This window comes from Prionailurus bengalensis, chromosome A2 (assembly GCF_016509475.1).
Source record: "Prionailurus bengalensis isolate Pbe53 chromosome A2, Fcat_Pben_1.1_paternal_pri, whole genome shotgun sequence".
NCBI classification, from domain to species: Eukaryota; Metazoa; Chordata; class Mammalia; order Carnivora; family Felidae; genus Prionailurus; species Prionailurus bengalensis.
The window spans coordinates 92,148,341-92,172,992 of NC_057348.1; positions in this window are offsets into that span (position 1 = coordinate 92,148,341).

Below are 24,652 nucleotides of genomic sequence, written 5' to 3' on the forward strand. Positions count from 1 at the left end.
AAAGTTCGGGAAGAGGAAGAAATAAAGGTATGGACTAGATGTGTTAGAGTACTGGCAAAAAGGGGTCTATCTGGAATCTTTAAGAATTTGTGTTTTGCCATTTAAATATCTGCATTGTGACTGAGAATCTCACTATTAAACTCTATATGAACAGATTAATTTCAACACTTACCTAAGAAAGTATAATTCAGAAAAGAGTCAGTGTGGGCCCATCTAGTCCAGAAACTTTGAACTGTAAAGAACAAGACACTTAGAGACACTTAAAAGATTGCAGCTAGAAATCTGGATCAGTGTGGATGCTGAGCTGAATTTTGACCCAGGGGAAGAGGCCAGTGCCTCTGAAATAATGGGCTTAAATCTGGTGCTCAGGCTGGTGACTGGATTTGGACTCATTGAGTGTAAATAGTGACTGGATAACACAAAGGATGAGCAGGCCCTTTCCTACACCAACTAAACCAGCGGAGATTTGTTAATACCCAGTAGGCAGAAGACAAAAGAGGGCGTGTTTCCAGTGTTGGCCTGTTTATTAATCATGTGGCCGTGTTTATGCAAGAAGGAAACCTGTGTGAGGCCTGCCTGTCATGACTGTGGAAAATATAATCCTTTTTATCCAGAAGGATTGAGTTAAATAGAGTTTGAAGTCCTGTGAAGGTCTTGAGAAGGGTAAAGCCCTCCCACCATGAGGAAAACTCATGTATCATTAAAGTCTAAATGTCTCAGATAAGACTGTGTATGTGAAATTAAAAATTCACACCATTACTATTACAGGCTCATTAAGGATAATTAGGAGTTTTAAAAAAGAAAAAAAAAAAAGAAAAAAAGGAAATAGCATGAATAATCCAGCCACCCAAACACAATCACTGTTTGATTCATTTTCTTCAATATTTTTAATGCAGAATTAATTTTTTCACTTATGTAATTACATCATATGTAAGATTTTGTAGCTTTCACTTAATTTTTTTTAAGTTTATTTTGAGAGAGTGAGAGAGGGAAAAAGAGGGAGGGAGAGGGACAAAGAGAAAGGGAGAGAGAGAATCCCATGCTGCAGTGGGCCTTGATCTCGTGAACGGTGAGATCATGACCTGAGCTGACATCAAGAATCTGATGCTTAACCAACTAAGCCACCCAGGAGCCCCAGATAAGCATTTTGAATATTATTCTATGATTTTTATAAACGTTATTTTAATGACTACACAATATTCCATTTTGTGATTGTGTCATATTTGGATCTGTATGCTACAGTCCATCTTTACACTATTGGAAATAATTGCTATATAATTTTTATAGCGTTTTCTTCAGTATTTAGCATTACGCTTAATGGCATAGATGCTAAAATTGGATAAATTCAATTTTGAGCGACTTATTTGAATGGCCTTGGACATGACTGGGCATTATTTCCCTCACATAGTTTCCACATCCTCTGAAAATGAAGATAACAATAGTTCCTGCTGGCAGGGAATAGAGCATGAGTTAAATGAGATGATAGGCTTAAAACAGTAAGCAAGATGCCTGCCATCAACTTAGCGCTTGATAAATGTTAACTATTATTATTGAGTTCATTTCCCTAGGGTAGAAGCAAAACAATTGTTTCTAAAGGATTTGAATACTTTGTTTCTTGCTACCTACTGCCCAAGTATATCTCCAAACACAGAGATAATTAAAAGTAAACAATATATTTTAGATCATGTTTTGTGCTGGGAAGGAAGTAAAATGGTAAAGTGTCCTGGAGATGAACCTTACTTCTGGGAATGGATGGGGGCAGAGTTATTTTAGGTACAATGGTCCCAGATAGGAAAAAAAAAAAATATTTTGAAGGTAGAGCCAAGTGCAAAAGCTCTCACTTGCGAAAGAGCTTGGTGAATTGGAGAAAGAGAAAGTCAGTGAGTGGCTGGGACACACTAAGTCAAATGAAGCTTGTGTGGGACAGAAGGGTCCCCTGCCAGACCTTGAGGTACTCCCACCCCACTCAGGTCATAAGGAGCTTCTGATTTGGTTCTGAATACAATGGAACATCATTGGAGTGCTGAAGTCCAGAGGCTAAATACTAGACTTAGGCTTTTGACTGCTGATCCCATTTCAATTCCTTCTTAGCTTTGTGATCTGGAACAAGCAAACTAACTTCTCTCCACATAGTTTCTTCATCTATAAATTGATAACAATAGGATCTACCTCCTTGTTTGTCGTGAAACCTCCATGAAGTAGAGCATGTAACAATTCTTACCATTGTTCATGGCCTCTAGTAAGAATTCTTACCATTGTTCATGGCCTCTGTGGCTAGTTGTAGATGCAACTTTTATGAAGCCAAATATCCTGTTAATGTGGTTTTCTTTTTCCCTCAAAGTCAAGAAGACGTTGCTCCCAAATGGGTTTTCATATCTCCAGTTGTAGAGAAAGGGAAAACGATTTACTGTCTTATTATAGCATTGTCCCAATTCCTACTTATCAAGGATTCAAAATAATATGAACACCATCATAATCAGGAAACTATTGTACATAAATAATGCTTTGATAACAATGTTAATTATTAATTCTTTATCTTTGTTTTAAGCACATTTATAAGTTAAGAATGTTTGTACAGTGTCATCTCATGTGATGCTGGGGCCAGAGGAATTTAGGCAAAGGCATAATTATCCAAGAAAAACTATAAATGAAACTCTGCTATCAGAAAGCAGTACTTTCCACCAAACATTAGTCACAGCAATAATCAGTAAATGGCCAATTCAGTCACTAGCTTGTATCCTGTTTTCTGTCTCATTAGATCACAACTGTCTCATTCTCAAATTCAGGTCCATTTTGTTATAGTTCCAATTTAAAATGTTTGACATTACCACATTTTAACAAAAGGAAATATGCTTTTCTATGAAGAGAAATATTTTCAATTCTTTTCAAATAGAGGTTATCAAGTATGAAGAAGAAAGTACAAACTCACACACATATATTTAATTTCTCTTCCAAAAACATTCTTTTAAAAAGTTCTTTTTTCTTTCACCCTGATCATGAAGTCTTTCTTGTTACTATTTCTTATAAACCCTAATTGTTTTGGCCAGTTTATCAGTATGGAGACTTGTCCCAATTGTGGTCAATCAAAGACCTTAATCCCTTGGCTATAGGTGATTAGAAGGGGAAGAGAAGTTGAGGTAGGCTAAGCAGGTCAGAGACCCTCCTCCAGAGTTTGAACTTGGAAAGGGAAGGGTTGAATTTTAGTTTCTCTGTAGGTGGAGATCTGAGACTTAGAAGAGTAATTTCCATGGCCCAGCCTTTAAAACAATTCATTCTGAAATAAGAAGAAATGAGATCACTCAGCAAAGGAGAGACACTCACATAAATAATGGAAGGATAGCTAGTACTTCCATTCTAGATTACAGTTTTTTCGGAGTCTCTGGTATGTTTCCTTTTCCACAGTTAGAATGACGTGGGTAGCTGTCATTTAAAACTTTCGTGGGAGTCAAGACGAGTAGAAAGTACTACCATGACTTTTTTCCCCCACTTTTGTTTGTCCTGTCCAGCAGGTTGTAGAAATACTCGGCCAATGCCTTTTCAATAAAAGAATGAACACTGGACTATCCTTGAAATATTCTTTTGGTAGTATTTAAACTTATGGGTATCTAATATAGTATGAACTTGCATTAACTCATGCAATCTGAGCCTCTCTTCGAGGCTAATACCTGAAATTCAGGCCACTGCCACAGAGGTGTCTGGATAAGTGGTTTAACATAAGAATATGGATAGACTTTACACAAAATGATCTAGGAGCCCTCAAAGAAGGATGAATTCAGAAGAGTGGTCATCTGAGCCTATATGCATATAAGCAGGAAGACAGCACATAATAACCTGTTATTTAAGAAGTCTAGAGATTATTTTTTTTTTTCTTGTTTCAACTATGTACAGAAAATACAAAGACACCACTTGGGAATCACAGGTGTGAACCCTTATTTTTATCTTCTTCTATTATGTATCATGAAGAGGAAGCTGAAGCCTCACAAATGCACTTGGGTAATAAATGGATTCTCTAAATGTGTTTAGGCCAGGGTATGCAGAGATCTTGTTAAAGGAATTAGGAAGCAGTTAAAAACCTTTAATCAGATATTATGGAGAGCCAGTTTGAAGTCATGGCTGTTGACCCAATATTAAAAATTGATAAAATAATAAATTACAGAAAATTTTAAAATAATTTGCCAAAACACATTTAATGAATTTTTAAAAGATTAACTGTTAACTAAAAACAGTGACCACTGGAAATCAGGAAGAAAAAAAAAGTAACGAGCACTTTTGATTGAATTCTTTATTGATTTGTAAAAATCATGTATATATTATGCAAAATAGCTCTAAGTAACTAAAGCTTGGAAAGTATGTTTTCAGCTTATACCTTGCAGAGGCATGAATTCATAATGTGAATCATTTCCTATATAGGGGAAGAGTGTTCACATGTAATGGGCTACCAGAAAGATGCTCACTAAAATAGATTTTCGGTAGAAAAGTAATTTATTCTGTGCTATTCTACCTAAAGATTTTATTATAATAGACTTATTTTTATATAGAATGGGTTTTCTGAATATACTTTCATAATTATTTGATCATTCCCTTCATTTTACATTTGTTATTCAGCCATTCTTCCATTTCTGCTTTATTTAAAAAATTTTTAATGTTTCTTTATTTTTGAGAGAGAGAGTGAGAGAGAGAGAGCATGAATGGGGGAGGGGGAGACAGAGAGGCATACACAGAATGTGAAGCAGGCTCCAGGCTCTGAGCTATCAGCACAGAGCCTGACACAGGGCTCGAACTTACAAACCATGAGATCATGACCTGACTCAGAGTCAGATGCTTAACTGACTGAGCCATCTAGGTGCCCATGTTTCTGCTTTTGATATGTGCTAGATTCCTTTTTTTTTTTTAAAGTTTATTTAATTATTATTTAAAAAAAAATTTTTTTTTCAACGTTTATTTATTTTTGGGACAGAGAGAGACAGAGTATGAACGGGGGAGGGGCAGAGAGAGAGGGAGACACAGAATCGGAAACAGGCTTCAGGCTCTGAGCCATCAGCCCAGAGCCTGACGCGGGCTTGAACTCACGGACCGCGAGATCGTGACCTGGCCGAAGTCGGACGCTTTAACCGACTGCACCACCCAGGCGCCCCTAATTATTTTGAGAGAGAAAGAGAGAGAGAGAGAGAGAGAGAGCATGAGCAGGGGAGGGGCAGAAAAAAAGGGAGAGAAAGAATCCCAAGCAGTCTCCACACTGTTAGCATAGAGGCCAATGTGGGGCAGAAACCATGAGTCTGACGCTTAACTGACTGAGCCATACAGGTGCCCCATTCTAGATGCTTAATTCTTTTCTTTTTTTAAAGAAATTTTGCTATTATTTATTTATTTTGTTTTGTTTTACACCATCATCTTCAGTTTTGTTCTACTGGTTTTGTTGGACTCAAAATAAAACCTGAAATTTGGATAGTATCAGAATTACCTCTTGTTAGAAGTTATATAGAACTCAGCTGTAAAATAAACTTTTGCCTGTAGATCTTTTAATATTTTTGATCTGTTGATTTATCATTAATCATTTATCATTTACTCATTATTAGAAAATCATCCTTTTTTCCCCCAAAGTTTTAGCTTTACTGATAAAGGTTCACATACTATCCAAGATGGTATCATTCTTGGAATTGCATCTCTTGGATGGAGTCTGAGATGATCACATAATCTACTTCAGGCATTTGGAATCAGGTTTTCTGCTGGTATCAGCAGTATTACTCAGCTTGTATGGCCAGCACGTGCCACAAGGCAAGTAGCAGTCTTTAGGAAACAACACAACGCAAAACAAAACACTGAAGGAAGGTGAGAAACAGAGAGATAGAAAGCTTTGGGGCACCTGGGTGGCTCAGTTGGTTAAGTGTCCGACTTCAGCTCAGGTCATGATCTCATGGTTTGTGGGTTTGAGCCCCGCGTCGGGCTCTGTGCTGACAGCTCAGCGCCTGGAGCCTGCTTCGGATTCTGTGTCTTCTTCTCTCTCTGCCTCTTCCCTGTTTGCTCTCTCTCTCTCTTTCTCCCTCTCTCAAAAATAAATAAACGTTAATTTTTTTTTTTTAAAGAAAGAAGGCTGACGATATTATTTAAGTGTCTGGATATAACCATGGCTAAAAAACTATCAGAGTGTTTATTTATGTGAGCCAATAAGTTCTAATTATTCTAAGGTTATACATATATTATCAACCATGCTATACATTAGATCCTCAGAACATATTCATTATATAACTGAAAATTTGTAGCCTTTTACCAATTTCACCCAATTTTCCCTCACTCCCCAGCTCCTGGCAGTAGCCATTCTACTATGTTTCTATGAGTTCAACTTTTTTTTTTCCACGTGAGTGATGCCGTGTGATATTTGTTTCTTTCTATTTGACTTATTTCACTTAGCACCATGCTCTCCAGATTCATGCGTGCTGTCACAAATGATAGGATTTTCTTCCTTTTTAAGTCTGTTTCCAGACTTAAATGGTTGTTTCCCATACCATAGCTGTTGTGAATAATACTGCAGTTTTCTTGGGAGTATCAATATCTGTTCAAGATAATAATTTGGTTTCTGTTTCTGGATATAGATCCAGAAATGGGATTGCTTGAGAATATGGTAGTTCTATTTTTAATTTCTTGAGGAGCCTCCATACTATTTTCCATAGTGACTGTACCAGTTCACATTCCCACCAACAGTGCCTAAGGAAGGGTTCTCTCTTCTCCATGTTCTTACCAGCACCTATTATTGCTTGTCATTTTGATAATAGCCATCCCAACAGATGTGATGTGATATCTCATTCTGGTTTTTATTTGCACTTCCTGATGATGTTATTTCATGTAGAAGTTTATAAGATATGTAAGATATAACATCTACAAAAATTACACATTTAATAATCAGAGCAACCTGTATATTAATTGGGTGAGAGGTGAGTTAATGAAATGACTTAATCTTCAGTAATAATTTAAAATAACAGAAAGAAGAGAGAAAACCACATGGTCTTTGGTGCCATAGCAATTTATGTTTTGCTCAAGTTCAAAAGACACATTTAAATTAAAAAAAACTTTAATTATATTATTAGTGCTGCTTCTTCCTAAAAGCAAAAAAAAAAAAATTTAAATGACATGTGTTATATTAGCATCCCCCAAATTCTCCCTTTCTTAAGTTCCTTAAGGGGATTCCAATGAACTTAGGTGAATAAACATTGAAAAAATATTTAACTATATCAACATTAATTGAAACACCTGGAGTGCTATCTACCTTAAAAATATTTGCAGAAAAGCCACTGGGGAATCTTTATTATATGCCACCTAGCTGAACTATCATTCTCACATTTATTCAGGTTAATGAGTGCACACTTTTGAGAACCATCTTTGTATCAAAATAGTTCCTGTAGAATAAATAAGGTTAGTAAGAGCAATATTCAGGAGGCATTACTCTTTAATAGAAGCTTTTTCTGGCAATTGGGAGACTCGAGGATACTAAATGTTTACAAACCTACTAATGAGAGAATGAGTTAGAGTATCTCAAATGTCTAAATACTTTCTCATTAGTAAGGTGGATCTTCCCATGAAGACAAACTAACTTGTCCAGACTTTCACAGTCCCTCAGTATATATTATTGCTTCAGTGACTTGAGGGGAATGAAGTTTAATCAGTACATTGTGTGCTAAGAAAAACAAATCCCAAGTTTTAGCTGCCTTTAGTGTAGCATGAACTCACGGAAATACTCAGTTAAGAATTTTAGAAATTGTTGGTCTTGCTTCTAACTTGCTATATCCTCTAAAGACCAGTATGCAGTAGTCTTTGAAATTAATTGTTGAGAAAATAGAATCTTTTTGATTTGGCTAGAAATTGTGTTGTATTTGTTTTCTTATTCTCTGCCAATACACAAGCTTTCATGACATTTTATTCCCATCAGTGAGGGATATTTACTATGGCAGGAAATCCTAAGGGTTTTCTTCCTCTTTAAAATATTATCTAAATATTTTGCAATCACATGAATTAAATAAAGGTCTTAGGGCAAAATAAAACAAAAGTATTGCAGCTTAGCTAAAGCTGTGTTTTAAAAATTTTTTTTCAACGTTTATTTATTTTTGGGACAGAGAGAGACAGAGCATGAACGGGGGAGGGGCAGAGAGAGAGGGAGACACAGAATCAGAAACAGGCTCCAGGCTCTGAGCCATCAGCCCAGAGCCTGACGCGGGGCTCGAACTCACGGACTGCGAGATCGTGACCTGGCTGAAGTCGGACGCTTAACCGACTGCGCCACCCAGGTGCCCCTAAAGCTGTGTTTTAACATTTCATTACTTAGATATTTTCTTTCTAAGGAAAACTTTTTCAATTGCCATCAAAAGTATCCCTACCTTTATTTGCTCCTCTGTAAGGGGATAAAATGACAACTGAAGAAGAAGAATGGGTTAGGGAATCTGAGAAATAAAATTGATCTTAACCTCCTTCCTTTCCCTTCCACCATTGTACACCTTCAAAAAAATTGTTTTTCCATAATTGTCCATTGTGTTTAAATCATGATTGTACAAGGTAGAGCAAGGCCAACTGTATACATTCAGGAGATGGAAGAAGATGGAGTAGGGATCCAGCTGTTTATTATGGCAATTCTGACCTAGTAGTTGTGGCTCTTATGACTCTTTTTCCCTGCTTTATTTGTTTTTATCTGTTTTATCCACAACTCTTCCAGCTTTGAAGGATTCAAAGTGTAAGTGTCACTTCGATGTGAAAGTGTATCCAATCTCCATTGATTTTTCCAAGCCACACATACTTGTTTAAGCAAAGAAGACATTTTTGTCAAGGCCCACAAGATGTAGAGATCCCATTTAGAATTGGAGGATAGAGGTATCAAAATACAGGCCTGGCGGTGCTTCTTGAATATGGCTGTTAGGTGTTCTAATATTTGGAGCTGGAGGATAAAATATTATCTTGTCATTTCTCTACCAAAGTCAGGCTCTAGGGTAAATGTTTCAAATTTGAACATTCTATCTGAAGTTCTATGTTTAGAAGGTAGCAAGTGCCACTAACGAAAGGCAGGCATCACAAATTAATAAATAAAACACCATAAGGTAAGAAAGACCTAATATGAATACAAGATCCTTCATTCTTAGCCATATGACCTTCATCAGTGGTTTAACATCTGGGAACTTCACTTACTCAACTTCACTTAGTCAACAAATACTGATTAAGCTCTTCCTCTCTGCCAAATGCTCTTACTAGGTATGCAGAAACTACATAGTTTCTGCAAGTTTTACAAGTTTTACAAGTGAGTACAACTTATAAATACTCTGCCCTTATGAGACTTATATTCTAGTTGGAGCAGGCAAGTAATTTTAAAAAGCGGAGAAGTAAAATACATAGAATTTAGATATTAAGTGCAAGGGAAAAACACATAGAAACAGGACAGGAACTGATGTAGTATAATAAATATTTTAGATAGTGTGGCCAGAGAAGGCCCTTCCAAGAAGTGACTTTTGAGTAAACCAACCATACAGATATATAGGGGGAAAGCTTTCCAAAGAGGAAAAAGGACACCCAACAGCATTGAGATGAGGTCAATACTACTTACGGTCAAGGAGCAGCAATAGGCCGTCGCGGTTGGTGCGTAGTGAACAAGGTCGAGGGTGCTAGTAGAATGTGGGAAGATAGAACAGACACATCTGGGAGCTAGATTATTCAGCACTCTGCAGGGTGTGGGGAACCAGTGAAGGCTTTGAGCATAGGCATGATAAGATTTGACTTAAGGTTTTTAATAAGATCACTCTGGCTGCTGGGTTGTGAGTACACTGGACGTAGACAAGTCCAGAAACAGAGAAAGCAATTAGGGGATATTGCAGTAAGTTGAGGACAAATATGGTGCCTTGGATCAGAGTGGTGGCAGTGGCGGTGGTGGGAAGCAGTCAAAATTTGGGTATATTTTCAAGGTACTTCAATCAAATCCTACTGACATTCATTAAATTTGAAAAAAAAAAGCCTATTGTGCATGTGAGCCTATAAGAAGAATCATGGTGTTTAAGTCTGGCCAGCTGAAAAAGGAACATATCATTTGCTCTGTTTCCTTATGGGATTTCTGTGAAACACAAGTCATAGGAATCAAATCAATACTGGATATTGTTATTTGGATCATTTACTCTAGTTAAAATCACACCATATCAAAGACTGAATGTGCAGGATTACATCACTTTTAGGAAGTAATCCTTCTTTGTTGTGATAGGAAAACGTGTAGTAAGCTTTCTATGTCCAAAGAACATTTCTTTCATTTAAAGTTATTAGAATTTTATTTAATAAGGATAGCAATCTGCAGATCAAAGTGACACTTTATGGTTATGCCCTTCACCATCGGACATCATCACATCCAGCTACCTCGTGGTTGGTTGTGTGTCCTGGGAAGATACTCTTGATGAGCGGACCAGTTCAGTTCAGCTTCAGCACACATAATCTAGGTATCTTCAGGAATAAGAGAAGAGATCTCTGATAAAGAGCTGTCTTCTTCCTATAAATTTTAAGTGCATTTTGTAACATGTCTAAAGCATGGTGTTGTGTTATTTTATTTTTTTATAATAAAGAATTCCCACATACACACCCTAAGCTTATTGAGGAAAATGTCTAAACCTCTAATACATCTTAAAATTCATCCACAGTTAGAAATCTGTCAAAAATCAATGAACTGATGATCTTCTTTACATTGAAATGGGGAGAGTTTGATGTATCCTGAATGCTTTTGTTTGATACATAAACTTTAGTAAGGACATCTACAATAGTCATAGCAAATCTAGACCTTCAGAGGCAGGAACAGTTAACCAAGGGATGTTGGAACAACAGAGATGAGCTGGGTTTTGCTATTGTCTATCTAGTAGAGCTAAGGTTGCCCTTCATGTTTGAGAAAAAATCAGCCTTCGTCAGGGGCGCTGGTCAATTTGAAGGTCAGAAATTTGAAACTTAGTGTCTTGAAAACAGAAAAAACAAATGAACAAAATTAAAGGTAGTGTTGAGTCCATTTAGCAACTAGACAGGGAAGGCACTGAACAGGACCATGTGTTCTTCAGAAATGCCTTCCTGGGGTGCCTGGGTGGTTCAGTGGATTAAGTGACTGACTCTTCATCTTGGCTCGGGTCATGATCTGGCAGCTGGTGAGATTGAGCCCCGTGTCAGGCTCTGCGCTGACACAACAGACCCTGCTTGAGATTCTCTCTGTCCCTCTCTCTTTGCTCCTTCCCTGCTTGTGCACACACTCTCTCTCTTTCAAAATTAATAAACTTAAAAAAATGCCTTCCCAACCTCTCCTACTTTGGTATGCCTCCTTTCTTTAGTGTTCTCATAACTCGTTGTATATTTTCTTATCAGAGTAATACATTTACATTTATCCAGATATTTGATCAATATTGCTTACTTCCAATCCACTATAAGCTTATAAGTTCTTCTAAGGATGGTTTTGTTAACCATTATGCACACTATGCGCAAGCACAGTATACTGTATATATATGAACTTAGTTGTGGAAGGAAATCAGGGAGAGATGAAGAATAATAGATCATCAGAGGATCAAGATTTAAGCAAATTAATTTTAAATTAAATGAAGAGCATTCTGAGGTATAGCTGTAGATTTGCATGATGTCTATCATGGACATCTTTGGAAAATAGATATTTCTTCTATCCCCTCACCATTTAAAAATATCTAACTGTGTTGATTCTTCACACTTTTTCATCTCTATTGAGTAAATTGCTCATCTTGCTTTATTTTAGTAGTGTTACAGATCATCCTATCAATGACTTATCAATAGCAAATGACTCTGCCCTACTTTCTATACTTTAGTATACTTTCTTATTTTAAAAAAGTTTTTAAATGTTTGCTTATTTTTGAGAGATAGACAGAGACAGAGCATGATCAGGGGAGGGATAAAGAGAGAGGGAGACAGATAATCTGTAACAGTCTTCAGGCTCTGAGCTGGCAGCACAGAGCCCGACGCTGGGCTCAAACTCATGAACCATGAGCTCACGAAGGGGGCTGAAGTCAGATGCTTAACCAACAAAGCCACACAGGGATCCCAATACTTTAGTATACTTTCTATACTTTATCCCTTATGTCTGAAACTATTTCTTTTCTTTTGCAAATCTAAAGGATTATCTTAACTTCTTCCAAACTCCATGAATTGACTTGAATGATTTCTAAGTGTCCTGGAAACTTTAATATTATCCAACTCTAAGAATTATGTCTTGATGGAGTGTGGAGTGAACCTCTCCTGTATCTTTCTGCCTGTAAATTTTGGGACTTAAATTATATTAACTGTTTAAGTACTGTACAGCAATTATTTCTCCACAAGCAATCAAAATATTATCCCAGTGTCACATGACGGGACATGGGTGAATATTCCCTTCAGATTATTAATAAATGCTAACTAATAATATTGCACTGGTGAAATGGAATAAGTACAAAGTGACAACTGATGAGTCATCCAAAATTAGTTCAAAACTTAAATACAAATATGTGTTCAAATACAAGAGAGATCATTTAAATAATAAAAGGTCCAGAGTATCTCTTATTTTATCCCCATATGTTTTTGGTGAGCCTTACTCAAAGTGAAAATTGTAAAGTGGGCAAAGTTGGTCTTAAGCATTTCTTACGCTTTCTTTTTCCCACAAGCACCTATTGTTATAATCTTTTTATGTTTTTTTCATTCAAATCCAGAATTCAAAAATAAAATACTTTTAATCTTTTTACACTAAGGAGTGGAAGATTGTGTTATATAGTTTGTTATATGACCCATGTGAAGGAAAAAAAAGAAGAAAACCTGTCTTCATTTGAAATGCCATCATCAGGTTGTGGATGGAGGTGGGAGAGAGAGGGGTTAAGGTTTCTAGATCTGAAATTTCACTGTTACTTTCCTTCCAATGGAGCCGATGTGTAGGGCTAATCTAAGTGATTAAAAATAAAATAAATTATTAAGTCATATATATCTCTTATTTGGAAAAATATGATACCCAGGGATCTTGCACTATTTAGTGGAAAATATTCATAGGGATCTAAATATAAAAATGGAAATTCTCATGGAGTATAAAGGAAATTAACTCTCTAAGGATAATTTCATTAGGCAGAAGGTGGATAGGAGCAGTGGAAGGAAAGCCCTGAGGAGACTTCATACCTCTGACCTGAAAGATTCCAGAGTCCCAAGTCCTTGAGGGTGGAAATGATAGAGTAGGCAATTAGTTAGACATGAATGGGAGGAAAGGACAGTGATAAATAGGTTACACGTTGGAAGTCTGAGGGCACAGCATCCTGACCTTGTGGCTTCCAAAACCCTGGGGCTAACAGATCAAGAGCCACTGGTACAGATCATGCCCTCTCCTCTTTCACCTCTGCTGCAAAGTAACCCCTAGACTCATTGTAATGCATTTGCATGGCTGTTATAGCCCCTCTACCCCATGGGGGAAAGACTGTCATGAGTTTTCCATTACAAATCTTGTAGGGTCAAAAACTCCCCCTCTAAACCTGTGAGATGTGGCCCCCAAATGATTGGAAGCAACTTCTAGTAGAGACCACCCTGTCCATGATGCAAGACCCCATTCACACAAAAGGAAAGGACTGCTGTAACTTCAGAGCAGTTGTGACCTCTAGGCCTAACTGCCCTCCCTCCTTGAGAGTGTACTGTCCTTAATAAACTGCTTTGTGCTCTCTGTTTTCCTTCTGGCTGTCTTTGTTAGAGCTCTGATCCCATGTAAATCTTTCCTGAGGAATCCATACAACCTAGACCACTATTCCCATAACCTAGACTCTCCCACCAGCAACATCTTTAGTATTTCAACTAAATTAGCAGCACTTGACACTTGATGAGCACTTGATGTTCAATTTGTAGGTAATCATGTTTATTGGCAATCTGAGGAGTAGTATCTACTGTTAACAGAAAAAGTATTTTTGTAACAATTTTGTTTTGTTTGATGTTTTTCTGTTCAATGTTTTTTGGAGCAGGAGTTTCCAAGGGGATTTTATTTTTGTAAACTCTTGACATAAAGATCCTCTTTACAATAAAGAGGACTTTAAAGAGAAAACTTCTTTTTTAGCTTTTACATAATTTGAAATTCTGCTAATTGGCCTAGCAAAGGTGAATATATGGTAGTAGGATATGGAATCTGTTTGTACACACACACACACACACACACACCCCCCACAATAAAAGGTATAATATTATAAGATTTTCCTGAATGAATATGTGCAATTATTTGGACTTTATGAAAGGTTGTGAACTCTGTAAAAAATAGTATGTGTTTATAATCAAATTTGTTAATAATTTCAGTTCATTGACTGTGTCTTCCTTTCCAAAGGAATTCTCCTGGTTCTTTGTTTCTAATTATGTGGGGGGAAAATGCTATAATGTTTGAGACTCAGCAGTGTTATAAAGAAATAAAGGAGCAAGCCAAGAATGAATGATATTGACTGTTACTCTACACTCCACTCTCATTTTCCACTTCTTCCCAAATTGGTTATTATAATACTTACTCAGAAATGTGTTTGAAGAAAAGTGTGTCTAACTTTATATGGTTGAATAAGACCGGTTCACATTTCATGCTTAGCAAAACCCATACACCTTGAAAAGAACTCCAACCAATATAAATACTAAATTTCCTCTAACTTAATCTAAGCTTAATGGCACATGTTGAGGCATTTAATCTTTGAAGACATTTTTGTTTTCAGAAATTAAAAGCTGTAACCTGTGGATTAAATTGATACCTCAGAAGGAAACCTACTTCTCATTTATCTTTGTTTTAAACCCCAGAGAATGGGAAGAAAATGGTGGTTAAAGAGCTCCAAATACATTTCATATGTGCATGGAGCCTATGCTATGATGCCTAAGGCTAGCACCATGATTTCAGCCATGTTGTGTGATTATAAAGCCTTGCAATAACTGTTGGAAAAATGGCAGAAGCTGGGGATAGGTGGACTAAAACAAGGATACCTAGATAGCTTGTAGGCCTCACTGGTCTTGGTGAGCTGTGCAAGTGTTCAAAATCTGGATGGGCATGCAAAGTAACTTGTTCTAAAGGTAGAGCTCAGAGGATGGAGTAACTCAACAGTGGCAGTGCCCTAAGTTATGCAATGAACACTGTTCTGAGAAGTTTTCAGTCAGTGAGCACCGTTGCCAGACTCAAGAGTGGAAGAGACGCATGGAGGGTGGTTGAGGAGACAGAGTGACAGAATCTAGCATTCTGATTAGATTTCAAGAGGAACCTCAAACCCAGGAGAATCAACAGTTGTGAAATTGACATACTGAAAGAGCTATTGGATGATACAGCATAAACAGTGATATATAGGGCTAAGCAGAAGTCCATTGATCATGGGCCCTCCTCTCAGGCACATGGGATGCCAGGCTACACAAACTCTCCCAGGTGATGGCTGCTATTCATATTTCACACATGGTGAGGAGTAACTATGCTGAGTATGAGAACTCAGTGTCAAGACACTCAGAATGAGGCTTATTCCATCAGTTGGAACTAGCCATTTACTTTTGCACTGCTGAAACTGACATAGATTTTGTTACCAAAAAGGCCAGGGAAGCCGGATGAATTACTGAGACTGACTTCATAATGTCTCCATAAATGTCTTGAAATGTTTAGATAAAGCAAATAGTTATATTTTTAACAAAGTAACACAGCTTTTCTAGCTGTTGAGAAACATTCTCAGAGTTGATGAATCGAAATGTAATTATTTTGCCGCTTTTAATTACTTCCCAAATCTGCCACGTTCACTCTGCAAGAGTGACTGTTAACCCATTGAAGCATAGTTAATTGTGGGTTTGGTAGATTCAATGATGTTTGGATGTTTCACTTGGAAGCACGCATACTCTGCGAACCACTCAAATGACTGCATTTTGTATATTTTACAAGTGTCTCTGTGACACTTTGCAGGATCTTTTGTCTGTGTGCAAAGGAGGCACACAGCTGTTAATTGACAAGGTAAGTAATCGTCTTCTGATTACAGTAGTTAAAGGCTGTTCTCTAATGGATTTTACTTGTCACTTTTAATTCTTTTTAATCTTTGCATTTCATTAGAATGGCTTTATCATTTGGATTGCCCTCCCGTCGGTTACTTTGATAGATTTAATGGGTTATCTTCAAACTATGGCAATCCCTCAAAAATGTAATAGAGTGATATTTAGATTCTTAAGGGACTTTTTAAACTTGATTGCTTTTCCAACCCATTTTTCCTCTTTTACACTTTACATTTTTGCAAATCAGTTATTTTGCATTTTCTACATGCCCTGAGCAAGCTTCTGCTTTAATCTTCCATGACTTAATCTACTGACTAAATATGAGATAGTTGGTGAGGCAGTGAGGAAAGATTCTGTTATCATTTCCTGTTCTGCTTGCCTGCTGTGATTTGATTTTTTTTTTTTTAATTTACCAGCAATAGGCTTTCGCTGTGCAGTTTCCTAAAGAGATGATTCAGGTACTGACAAAGTAAACCTTTTTAGGGTCTGGTGATAGCATGAAAAGGAATTTATAAAAATAGTTTATTATGCATTTCATGATGTAGAAAGGTAATGTTCAGCCATTATTTATTCTATATGAGAGCATTTTTAGATCTTACATATGCTCTTCTACATATGAAAATGACAATTTACATACAAATGTATATCCTGAGATCATAGCTCATTCCTCTATAGCTCCTGCACTTGCCAAACAGCTAGCTCTTTTATCAGGTGAAACGTAATTACTAAATTACGCCAATCAGGGTATTTGGATGGTGAGAATACTTTATTGACATAAAAATTATATCACCCATATAAGTGCAAAAAACTGGGGGTGTAGAGATAAGATAAAGTTTTTGGGCCTTTTTATGTTTAATAAATTGGGATTAAATTGTCCTGTCTTAGTCGCAGGTACAATTGAGTCATTTAATAATGCTATTTGGCAAAGGTTAAACACTGGATCATGCAGCAGATGGTGCACTTCCAGGATGCAAAATTTTATGGGTGATTTTTCAAAGTTTGCTAAAGTGAGATCTAGTCCAGGGCTTTTCTTACAATTTGTTTCTGTCTGGAAGCTTGTATGTAAGTAATTTGTCAATATCGTTATAATGGACATTTGTCTTTGTATGAAATGGAATCCGTGCCAAATTATTCTTTTTAGTTCATAGCATAGATTCTCAAAAATGAAAGGAAGTACAGTTTTTAAAGAACTTAGTGTATATTGATTTTTAGAATGCACCAGTGAAGTGGCAAGACAGAATTGATGTATGCTCGGAAGTTTAAATGGATTTCAGCTTTGGTAATATAAAAAAAAAGAAGTTTAAGGCATAAATATGAAAATGGCTAAGACAAATGGTGATTATTTCCAATTCTTGATTTGCCCTTATCTAAATTATAGTTGTGCCAAAATGGCATTATGACATCTCAATTATTGTATATTTTCTGATTACAAAAAGGGTTCCATATTTTAAGTAAACATGATTGTAAGGTTTCAAAATCCCAAAAGTCACAATCTCCAAATCCTTTGACTAATTAGGTAGACAGGAAAAAAATGCATCTCAACATTAAGAAAACTCCCGCAACATCAGTGTATTAAAAGTATTTGAATTTGCAAGTTTAGTATCACTGAAATAGTTTCTGATATATAAGTGATTTTATTGATAGATCTCGCCACAGAATTGTTTATTTGACTCTGTATTTTTGGTGTCCACTGATCTGTAAATGTTAAACTAGATGTCACTAAAATTGTGTTAAAAGGTGGGACCCATTGGTAATGGGTCCTCTCAAGTGTTCCACTTAGATTTGTCTTCATATGTAACACACACAGCTTTGTGATTGGTTCCACTTTCCACTCGTTCCATTTTCTAAATCTTTAATTGCCTTTTCTTCTTCTTACCTACTGTGAGAAACATATATTATATGCTGGGCAGAGTCCTCCCTCCTTGGCTAACTGCAAATCAAAAGATATTGTACAAGTGATGGCCATGTTTGATTAGAAACTCATCAGCAGTAAAGATCTTTCAACAAATGTATAATAGAGATTACTGTAGCACATGTGTTGCATCCTCTCCTTTCCTAAGTGCTTTTTGTATATGAATGCATTTAATTCCCACCATGCCTAAGATCAGTATGTTTCGTATTAGAGACAAGGAAAAATATGCCTCAGGATTACACAACTTCTAAAAGATGGAGCCAGCATTCCAACTCCATTGGGATGACTTGAGAATTTATATTCCCACGTGTTCTGAGCCGGTTCTCTACTTGAAGTTTTATAATTTGGTGATTATTAATGTTAAGGCATGAGAGAGAAGGTCAAACAGGTGGGGGAAAATATCTAAAATCAAGATCAGACAATCAGATTAATACTGAAAGGGAAATGGTAAGTAAATATGTCTCTATCCAAGAAGACCTACGGAATAAAGACAATAGAAGCAGGAGACAGTAATGGATCTCAGATCACTAAGAAGTTTAGAATATATGATAACTCCTTAAAATCTATTATAAACAATAGTTTATATTGCTTATCTACTGATGCGTTTTTGCTTGCTTTTAAGAATGATTTGTAGTTAATTCTGAAAAAGCTCAAAGATGTTTTCTGCCATTAGGCTTATGGGCAAAGACCCCATGTATAGCAGACTGGACTTAGCTTATACTTTCTTTACCCCAGGTTCTGGCGCTTGCTTTGCTCTCTGGCCACGGTGCCCTTGGTAATGACTTGCACCATCCTGGCATCCTGGAGAAAGGTCATGGCTGCTGCCTCTAATATCGCTTTTGTTATTTGAGAACAAAACTCTGCAGTGGCCCATGCCTTCTACCTCATGTTACCTTGCTGCTTCGGGTCAGCTCCACATCACTTGAACACACTGGGAATTAACGCTGTGTGGAGGCAGTTTGCACAATGAGACATGAGAACTAGCAGATCTCTTCTTTCTTCTTCTACCCCTACCTAGACTTTTCAAACATGCAGTAGCTACGTAATGCCTCTCCAAAGATGGCTGGTGAGACAACACCTGCCTGTTACAGAGCTGTGGACACCTCAGCAGCGCTCTCCTTCTTTATACTTGCTGTCCCCTGCCCCTGGCTGCCACCTCACTCCCCTTTATTCTCACTCTTCATTCCCTGTGCTCCTGCATAAAGTGTTATCACATAAGCTTTTGCCTCATCTTCTCTTTCTTAGGAGACTAAAGATAAATAAAGCAGAGCTGAAAAGCTAAATGTACGTTGATTGCTGTGAAAATTACATGCAGTGACCTTCAAGAATTGTTCTTAATAACTGGTTTATATTGATGTTGTATTTGGTAAACTATTTCTCAGCTCAGTGCTAATTCTTAAAGAAGAAATTCTACACATTTCAAATTACTGTCATTTTGTAACAAGACATAATGTTTTATTGTATTTATTGCCTAAAAATGTGCTGTGCTTACATATAGATTGCTCTGTCTTGGAAACATTTTCCCATTTCTCTAAATAGGCATATTTAGAATCATACACCTCAGTATATAATGTTCTTATTTGAATTCTGCTATGACAGCAAATAATGTCTGAAAAATTTCCTGGTAACTCCTTTTGTGAAGTAAAAATGAGTGGTAGTCTAAATCAAGTATTTTCATAATAAAATGCTTCATAAATGGAAGGGAAAAAAACTTTTAAAAAAATTTTGGTACATACATACCCACAACATACATGTACACACATCCCAGTACACACACACACACACACACACACACACACACACACACATCTCAGCACACTCACCTATCTCAAAAGCAGAAACACTTTCAAACAAAACATCTAAATATGTTAGCATATAATTATTCAAATATAATTAAAGTGGAATTCAATTCATTCTCAGGTCAATGTTATTTTAATTTGATACTCCTTGCAAATGTGCAGGTGGCAAGTGAATATTCAAAGTGCAGATGTGGTATTTTCTGCTAACTTTACTTTCTAAAGATGGTTCATGTACTGATTTTCATGTAAATTTATACTGAATAATCCTCAGCAAGATAGTATTTACTTAGAATGGATTCTAAGCTGTGCTATCTGAAATATATGGGAAGAACCTTCCAGAGATCTGTGTATTTAAATCATTTAGAAAAAAAAAATTAAAGCCTGAATTCTTTCTCAGATTTAAAAAGTAATCTTTAAATTTAGAGAAAGCAAAACATATGTATCTGATCATCACAACTGTGAAAGAAAAAGAAATTAAACACAAAAAATATTCCGAGGTTTCAACCTCTAGTGGCCAATTGGGCTTTCTCTTCTTATTATCATTAATTAGTAATGGGTGAGTGATTAAATTTATACTTCATGGACTGAACTTTTCTCATCATAATTTCAATATTTAAATGGGAAGAGAATAATAGATCCACATGAACAGAATTTCTGTTTTGTTCATTGCTACACCTGCAGCTAATAGAGGGGCCCCTGGAATATAATAGGTACTCAGTAAATATTTGTGGCCTGAATAAACATGAAAATTATTTAAGTCTTAGAAAAAAACGTAAGAAGGAAAAAAACGTGTCAAGGGAAAGGGGCGCCTGGGTGGCTCAGTCGGTTAGGCATCTGACTTCAGCTCAGGTCATGATCTCCCAGTTTGTGAGTTCGAACCCTGCGTTGGGCTCTGTGCTGACAGTTCAGAGCCTGGAGGCTGCTTCGGATTCTGTGTCTCCCTCTTTCTGCCCCTCCCCTGTTTGGACTCACTCTCTCTCTCAAAATTAAATAAAAATTAAAAAAAATTTAAAAAGGTGTCAAGGGATAATGGCAGTTATTTAGAACATTTTCAGGATATGATTATGTAGTTTATCTCCTAAATGAATTGTACGGTTCTTAGCACTTAGGAAAACATTACCAACATAAAAGTGATAAAATACTTTTAAACCACAATACCATATATAGTTAGAGTTTTAGTTTCTTGACTGCTCCAAATATTCACTTGCCTAGTGATGACTATTAGACTATAAAGGTGGATAAAATAGAAAACTAGCATTACGGTCCACTTTATCAAGAAGAGAATTACCTCACTGGTAATTTGAGTACTTTGGGTTGTCCATACAACTATAAAGCTTTTGGAAGGCTTTTTCTTACTCCATTTCCCCCTCAGAAAATTCAAAGATACTATTCTGATCTTTAAGAATTTTGTAATCTGTCTTGGTAGAATGACCACAAATATACATGCATGCTTTTGTGTTCTCTCTCTCTCTGTCTCTCTCTCTCTCTCTCACACACAAACACAGACACACACAGACACAGACACAAAGTATAAATGGAATGAAAACATTTAAAAAAACAATTAATGGAGTCCCTTGGTGGCTCAGTCAGTTAAGCATCTGACTTTGGCTCAGGTCATGATCTCATGGTTTGTGGGTTCGAGACCTGCGGCAGGCTTTGTGCTGACAGCTCAGAGCCTGGAGCCTGCTTCAGATTCTGTCTCCCTTTGTCTCTGCCCATCGCCCACTGGTGCTCTGTCACTCTCTCAAAAATAAACATTACAAAATTTTAAAAAACAATAAAACAGGGGCGCCTGGGTGGCGCAGTCGGTTAAGCGTCCGACTTCAGCCAGGTCACGATCTCGCGGTCCGTGAGTTCGATCCCCGCGTCGGGCTCTGGGCTGATGGCTCAGAGCCTGGAGCCTGTTTCCAATTCTGTGTCTCCCTCTCTCTCTGTCCCTCCCCAATTCGTGCTCTGTCTCTCTCTGTCCCAAAAATAAATAAACGTTGAAAAAAAATTAAAAAAAAAATGAAATCATCGTTTAAAAAAAAAAACAATAAAACATACTGAGTCAAATGCAAAAATGGTGAGGAATTACATACATAATTCAAAATAAAGGGGATGATTAGAATTAGGAAACAAGTGTCACATTTTGAGGAAAGTTGAGGCATACATTAAAGAGAGAAGAGCAGACCGCTGATGAGGAAAAATTTACATTACCCATTAAGGTTCTTCTGGCTGGTTTAAGAATTAAGTTGAGGGGCACCTGGGTAGCTCAGTCGGTTGAGCATCTGACTTCAGCTCAGGTCATGGTCTTGCAGTTCATTAGTTCGAGCCCCGTGTCAGGCTGTGTGCTAACAAACAGCTAAGAGCCTGGAGTCTGCTTCAGATTCTGTATCTCTCTCTCTCTCTCTCTCTCTCTCTCTCTCTCTCTCTCTCTCTCTCTCTCTCTCCTGCCTCCCCTGCTCATGCTCTGCCTCTCAAAAATAAATGTTAAAAACAAAGAATTAAGTTGACATAAGACAGATTAACAGGAGAAAATCCAATTTAACTGTATAAAGGGGCTCCACAGAGTCTGAAGCCCACGGGCAGGCAATTTAGGCTTATATGCCATCTAGAGCTAAGGAGAAGGAAGGAGAGGTACAGGACTTGAAAGGGAAGGAACACAATTCTTAGGACTATGGAAAAGAGAAAATGTTTGGTAAACAAATGTTTGCTGGGCCACACAGAAACAATGGGACCTAGAGATGAATTTTAACAACAGACTTTGCTGGGTTCCTCCCTGTCTACCCACAGCTTGTTCATATTATACTGTAGTTATTTAGGGTGATAGCTCACTTCTGGGAACAGGTCCTCTATCTAAATTATCTTAGGCAGTTAGAAGGGAGACTAAAAAGAAAAAAAACGACAACAACAACTTCTAGAAACTTTTTCTGAAGTCTTTGCTTTTTAAAAGTAATCAGCCTAAAATAATCCACAGGGCAGAGACACTTTATGGAGTGGCAAATTTTGTTCCCCTTCAAGATCTTACGTATTACTTTGTTTTATTTTCATTATCTCTCTCATTTCTCTTCTGATTCTACTTTATTTTTATCAGAACAATTTGATGATAGTCTTATCATTAGATAATATAAAGAATTGGTGAGGCATCTGAGTGGCTCAGTTCCTTGAGTTTTTTACTTCCGCTCAGGTCATGATCTCATGGTACATGGGTTAGATTTCCGAGTTGGGCTTTGCACTGACAGCGTGGAGCCTGATTCAGATTCTTTTGTCTCCCTCTCTCTCTGCCTTTTTCCTGCTCGTGGTCACTCTCTTTCTCTCTCTCTCTCTCAAAAATAAATATTAAGAAAAAATAATAAACCCTATAAGAATTGTCCTTAGTAATTTGTAGCATGTCTCATGGATTTAGGAATGCCAATCACCTTAGAATAATATCAGGGAAAAAAAAGTAATTAAACTTTTTCAAATTAGCTAACTTAGATATAAATTAGGAGTAACTTGTACACTAGTCTAAAGAGAGACAAAGAATTTCCTTTAAAGCATGATATGACTGAGCAAAATCAGCATCAGAAGGAACTGTGCAATAATAGGTATCATGTTTACAAGAAAATGGTTTGTTTTCTGGATTTGCCTGTTTCTTGGGTTGAGCAGTCTGAGAGTTTTGAGTAGACACTGGATTTTAAACTAGTTTTCTCAGTAAAAATAGAGTGTAGATAACTAGGCTCCATCAAACTAAAGTATGTACAAAAAAAAGAAAGAAAGAAAACCTGGTACATGCTTGGTTATGATCAAAAGAGGGTAAATAAGCACATGACTTCTGGGAATTTCAAATTTATTTTGCAAAGGTAGATAATACATAGCAGTGATGGGCTTGCTTTTGTCTTTTCACTTCCCCTCTATGGCCCACTCTTTGAAACCACCTGCAAGGATCCAGTGCCTTCCAATGGAATATTGTCTGGTCAGGGCTGTCCTTTAGGGTTTAGTAAATGTGTGAAACTATGAGGTCGAGGCATTTTTTTTCTTTGCTTTTCCTCATCATCCTATGCCTATTTAGTCTTATACTCTACTTCTTTGGGGTGGGAGAGGGGGACAGTATCCACATAAATCATTTGGAATTCTTACGTGCTAGCAATTTTTCTCTTCTTCCTATGTATATCTATACAGACTTAGGATATTTATTTTATCTTTTGGATTATATTCCAATATTTACTTTATTCATTTTCTTGCTCAAATTATTCCACCTTTGGCTATTGGGAGATTTTTATTTGGCACTTGGGCCTCTCTACATTATATAATATAAACATATTGGGCACCTGGGTGGCTCAGTCGGTTAAACGCCCAACTTTGGCTCGGGTCATGATCTCGCGGTTTGTGAGTTCGAGCCCCACGTCGGGCTCTGTGCTGACAGCTGGGTGCCTGGAGCCTCCTTCGGATTCTGTGTCTCCCTCTTTCTCTGCCCCTCCCCTGCTCTGTCTCTCTCTGTCTCTCAATAATAAATAAATGTGAAAAAAATAAAAAAATAATATAAACATATTTATATTGTACAATACTTATAAAATATATTTATCTAGTATATATTTATATTTACATAATATATAAGTATATATTATGTAAATTATATATACAAGTATATATGTAAATATATATTATGTAAATATAAATATAACATTATATTTTAAGCACTTTCTTGCTTGCACTGCAAGATATTGCAACTTATCTTGTATATCTCCTTATTTTCCTGGTTCCTTTTATTAGAAAAGAATATTAGAAACCAAGATCTGAGTGTAGGTGTACTCATTGCCAATGACATGTTGTTGCTTCTCTGCCAGTTTAACTGGAACTTGAAGGGAATATGTATGTGTATACTAAGCCCTGCATATACTTGTATCTATAAATCTTTCTCCATATAACCATCTGTGTCTATATTAGACTAAAAAATAGTTCATCCTGTTATCTCTATTAACCATCACTGCTC